The 5,226-nt window shown below is 40.2% G+C and overlaps 1 protein-coding gene and 1 pseudogene across 4 annotated transcripts in view; both read left to right on the top strand.

Annotated features, from left to right (window-relative positions):
• The window catches only part of Hdac8 (histone deacetylase 8), a 217,253-nt gene that overhangs the window by 46,917 nt on the left and 165,110 nt on the right, over window positions 1–5,226 (top strand). The window lies entirely within an intron of this gene.
• On the top strand, window positions 18–593 carry LOC116087319 (annotated as a pseudogene). The gene has a single exon (XR_004117360.1). The product of XR_004117360.1 is annotated as a eukaryotic translation initiation factor 1 pseudogene (transcript).

Genomic DNA, 5,226 nt, shown 5'->3' with positions numbered 1-5,226 from the left:
CGCCCCCCCCACCCCCCGCCCGCCTTCTCCCGCAGCCGCCTTCCGCAGGCCGTTTCCACCGAGGAAAAGGAATCATATAGTATGTCCGCTATCCAGAACCTCCACTCTTTCGACCCCTTTGCTGATGCAAGTAAGGGTGATGACCTGCTTCCTGCTGGCACTGAGGATTATATCCATATAAGAATTCAACAGAGAAATGGCAGGAAGACCCTTATAACTGTCCAAGGGATCGCTGATGATTACGATAAAAAGAAACTAGTGAAGGCGTTTAAGAAGAAATTTGCCTGCAATAGTACTGTAATTGAGCATCCAGAATATGGAGAAGTAATTCAGCTACAGGATGACCAGCGCAAGAACATATGCCAGTTCCTGATAGAGATTGGACTGGCTAAGGACAACCAGCTGAAGGTTCATGGGTTTTAAGTGCTTGTGTCTCTCTGAAGCTTAAGTGAGGATTTCCTTGCAATGAGTAGAATTCCCCTTCTGTCCCTTGTCACAAGTTTAAAAACCTCACAGCTTATATAATGTAATCATTTGGGGTCCGCTTTTAACTTGGACTAGTGTAACTCCTTCATGCAATAAACTGAAAAGAGCCATGAAAAAAAATTGTTTTTTTGTTTTTGAGACAGCGCCTCCCTATGTAGCCCTGGCTGGTCTAGGACTCTGTACATAAACTATGCTGGCCTCAAACTCCTGGCCTGCTTCCCCCACCCACCTCACCCTGAATACTAGGAATACTCAACTTTTAGTAAAAGTACTAAAACTTTTAGTAGAAAACATAGGAAACAACCATTGAGACGTTAGGGAGACTTCTAAGGCCTAACAGCAAAAGCATGATCTATAAAAACTGATAAGTTGGACTGCATCAGAATTTAAATCTTATACTTCAAAAGGCACCATTCTGAAGATGAAAAGATGAGCCACAGACTATGAGAAAATATCTACAAACCATATAACCAGTAAAGCTCCCATGCCTAAAATACACGAAAGAACTATTAACAGTGCAGTTATAAAAAGACAATGTAATTTACAAATGAGAAAAATATTTGAGTAGATGAGTAAAAATATTTAAGAAAATACATGAAAAGATGTTCTATGTCATTAACATCTAGGAAAATACAGATCAAATCCTCCATGGCATACCACTCCTTGTTCTCTAGAATGGCTGTAGTAAAAAGGATGCACCATAGAAGTTGGTGAGGATATTGAACACCATTTAGTATCCTTCATTGCTGGTAGGAATATAGAATGGTATAGGCATTTTGGAAAACAGTTTGATGGATTTTTAAGAAGGCACATATAAATGTACCATCTGTCCCAGCATTCTTCTCCCTGGAAATTCTCTCAGTAGAAACAAAAATGTACATATTTACAAAGATTTGCACATGGATGTTTTTAGCTCTCTTCATTGCAGTCAGAAAGTTGAAGAAGTCATGTGTGTATTCACTAGCGCATAAACAAGGGGTAGTTTGTCTGTACAATGCACTGTTTCCCAGGGATTAAAAAATTGATGGAACACTGATATATGTACATAAATAAATGTCAACACCATTAAGACAAGTAGATACACTCTTAGGTATTTACAAATGAGTCGAAAACTTGTATCTATACAAAACCTACCATCAAATATTAAGGCAGCTTTAATTGCAATTGTCTAAATCTAGGGGTTGGAGGGGTGGCTCCATGGTTAAGAGCACTGGCTGCCCTTGCAGAAGACCTGGGTTTAGTTTTCAGTACCCACATGACAGTTTACAAAACTATCTGTCACTCCAGTTACAGGAAACCCTACAACCTCTTTTGTCTTCTTTGGGTACTAGGCACACACATGGTACACATACAAACATGCAGACAAAATATTCATATACAGAAAATAAAAATAAGTGAATCTTAGCCAGGTGTGGTGCCACATACCTGTAATCCTAGCACTTAGGGGGCAGAGGCAATTCGGTCACTGTGAGTTTAAAGCCAGCCCATCAGTAGCTGAGTAGTAAACACACTGTATTATATCCATCCAATGGAAAATCATTCAGCAATTTAAAATGAAGTATTAAACCATGAAAAAAAAAACATGGTAAAACCTTAAACACACACTGTTAAACAAATAAACCCAACCTGAAAGGCTATTTTTGGTATGATTCCTACTCTTTGACATTCTAGGAAAGGTAAAAGTATAAAGACTGTTACAAAGATTAGCGTAGCGGTTGCCAAGGACTCAGAGCAGAGGTGCTTGAGGAGAGGAGAGATGAGCAGATGGTACACAAAGGCTTTCCAGAGCAGTGCAACTATTCTATATGACTTGGTGTCGGTAAACGTATGTTATCATGTGTTCTGGAAAAATTAAAGAACATGGTACTAGGCATTAACCCTAATGTAAACTGTGGACTTAGTTAATAATAGCATCAATATTGCAATAAATATACCATGTTAATGAAAGATGTTAGTAATATTGTAGTCTCACAGTGGGAAAGAGATATATATGTCAACTCTGTTCTATCTGCTTGGGGTTTTGGTTTGTTTTGTTTGTGATATTTTTTTTCTTCTATTTTGTAAGTCTAAAACTATTTTTTTAAATACTCATAATTTAACAGCAAGCAAAAGAGGCCAATTATTAGGAAAGACCAGACTGTCTATAACTGTATTTATAGGAAATGAACAGAAATGCAAGTCTATAGAGAAAGAAAATAGATCGGGGCTTTGCAGAGTCTGTGAATAGGAACAGGGATTAGCTGTTAACAGGCATGAAGGATCTTATGGGAGAGATGAAAATGGTGTAGAACTAGTTCATAATGATGATTACACAGCTTAATAAATGTATTAAAAACCATTATGCACTTCATACTACTGAATTTTATGGTCCTGAATAGTATTTTTCCAATTCTTATCATGATTCTAGCTTTTCTTTGACAAGCCTCCATATAACCCAGTCTAGTCTTGAACTTACTATGTAAATAAATGAAGCTGACGTTATCGAATCCTTAGCCACCATCTTCCAAGTGCTAGGATTACAGGTGTATACCACCATACCTGACCAGCTGGCTTTTTGAACAACTTGACAAACTAATTTTAAAAGCCATATGGAGTATCAGAAACCTATGACAACTGAAGTGCTCCTGGAAAAACAAGTTTGAAGTACTGGTACTGGCCTAAGAACAGAAATGCAAAGGGATGCCATGGAATTAAGTGGATAGAATTTAGAACTAAGAATCAGAAGTAAGTTAGAACATTTGTCTAACATGTATAAAACCCTAGGTTCAATCCCCAGTACTGAAAAAAAGGGTTCAGAAGTGTACCTTCAAATTTATAATAATTAATTTTTAACAATAAAATAATTTAAACTTTAATAAAAAGACAAAAGACAAACCAACCATACACAACTAAAATATGAGTGTGAGCCAAGTGCAGTCCATGGTAAACACCAGCAATCCCAGCACTTGGGAGGCAAACAGGAGGATTAGGAATTCAAGGGCAGCCAGGCAATGGTGGCACACGCCTTTAATCCCAGCACTTGGGAGGCAGAGGCAGGTGGATTTCTGAGTTCAAGGCCAGCCTGGTCTACAGAGTGAGTTCCAGGACAGCCAGGGTGACACAGAGAAACCCTGTCTTGAAAAAAGAAAAAAACAAAAGCAAAAAGGAATTCAAGGGCAATCTGGACTATGAGCAAGATTCTGTCTCCAAAACCAATTAAAATAAAATGAAATAAAATCATAAAGTATGGGTAAAGATTTGAATAGACTTTTTCCTCCCAAGGAAAAGATATAAATGGCCAATAAACACTTGAAAAAATGCTCAACATCATTAGTCATTAAGCAAATGCAAATTAAAACCACAGTGAGGTCCCTTTTCACACCTACTGGGATGTTAGGTTCAAAGACATAATAACAAGTGTAGGTGAGGACATGGAGGAGTTGGAATGCTTGTGTACTGCTGGCAGGACTGTAAAATGGTGCAGCCACTTCAGAAAGTGTGTGGCAGTCCTCAAAGGCAAGTGTGTAAGTGCAGATGCATACCACTATCCCCTGGACATTTGGAGGACCAAAAAGAAGGCCAGTGTGGCTGGAGCATCAGAGACAGTGCTACAAGAGGCTAGAGAACTCGCTAGGAATCATGGCATGCAAAGACTTGGAGATCATGGCCATGCTTTGGATTGTATTCTCGATGTGACGGAAATTTTGAGAGGGGACCTCAGACCTTGGTAAGTTTATAACAGACACTGTATGGAGTGGGGCAGTTTGAGAGAAGTCAGAGAATTCCTGAGCACTCTTGAAGGCGTACTCATGAGAGAGTCCTAACTGTTTGATGATGCGTGTCTACAGTTGAATATTGTTGTCTTTCCAGTGTCACATGGTCATTTTAGCTTTGGAACTTGGGGGGAAATAGGCAGCTGCAGTTTGAGAAAACTGGCTAGGGTGGGTAGGCAAAGTAGCTCATAAAAGTATATAGGTGGGCTCTTGCACAAAAATATAGTAGAAAGGAAGAACTCCTTTCTGCCTTTTGCTATCTCTTCCTGTGAGCAATTAGAAGCATTTAGTTGAGTGGAAAAGGACCTTTAGTCAAGAGAGCTGGTGTGAGCTCTCAGTGACTGGGACACCAGGGTAAAGTGTCAAAGCTGACAACTCCAAGTAAGGTAGAGAAACCCTCCTGGTAGCTTGCTTTGCTTAGTCAAACTCCTCCCCCTTTCTTAGGAACAGTTCTGTCTCCCAGATTCCTTGCCTCACCTACTTCTTTCTGGTGCACTTCAGTCCGTTTTACCCTATACGGAAAACGTATGCAGTGACCCCGTGTACTCTAAGGCCAGCTTCCTTCTGAGCCTACCCCTCCCCTGCACAAATCCTTCCAGGAGCTTTCCATCTCCCTGGAAAGTCCAGATGCCTTGCTGCCCCCAAAGCACCATGGATTTGGCCCTGCATACCTCTTGTGGCACTCTGCCTTCCTGCATTTCCTGAGCCACGCTGGCTGTCTTCAGGGGCCCCCAGAGCCCAGGAAGGTTCTTAACCTTTTCTTCTTCAGCTCTCCTGCAGTCTCAGTTCCTCTGACAGAGGCTTCCCCATCTTGAAGTGGCTAGTTGGTTTTGGTTTTGTTTTACTTTTTAAGTCTTGGTTCTGGGGCCACCGGTTCAGAGAAACTTTCCCTAACCAAGATGCCTAAGCCCATCTCTCCCATTATTCCCTGTCATGATTCCGTATTATTTTTCTAACCAATGTCCTGTTTTCTTGTTTTTTTTTTTTT

This window comes from Mastomys coucha, chromosome X (genome assembly GCF_008632895.1).
Source record: "Mastomys coucha isolate ucsf_1 chromosome X, UCSF_Mcou_1, whole genome shotgun sequence".
In the NCBI taxonomy this organism is placed as follows: domain Eukaryota; kingdom Metazoa; phylum Chordata; class Mammalia; order Rodentia; family Muridae; genus Mastomys; species Mastomys coucha.
This window is presented reverse-complemented; position numbering and strand designations above follow the sequence as displayed.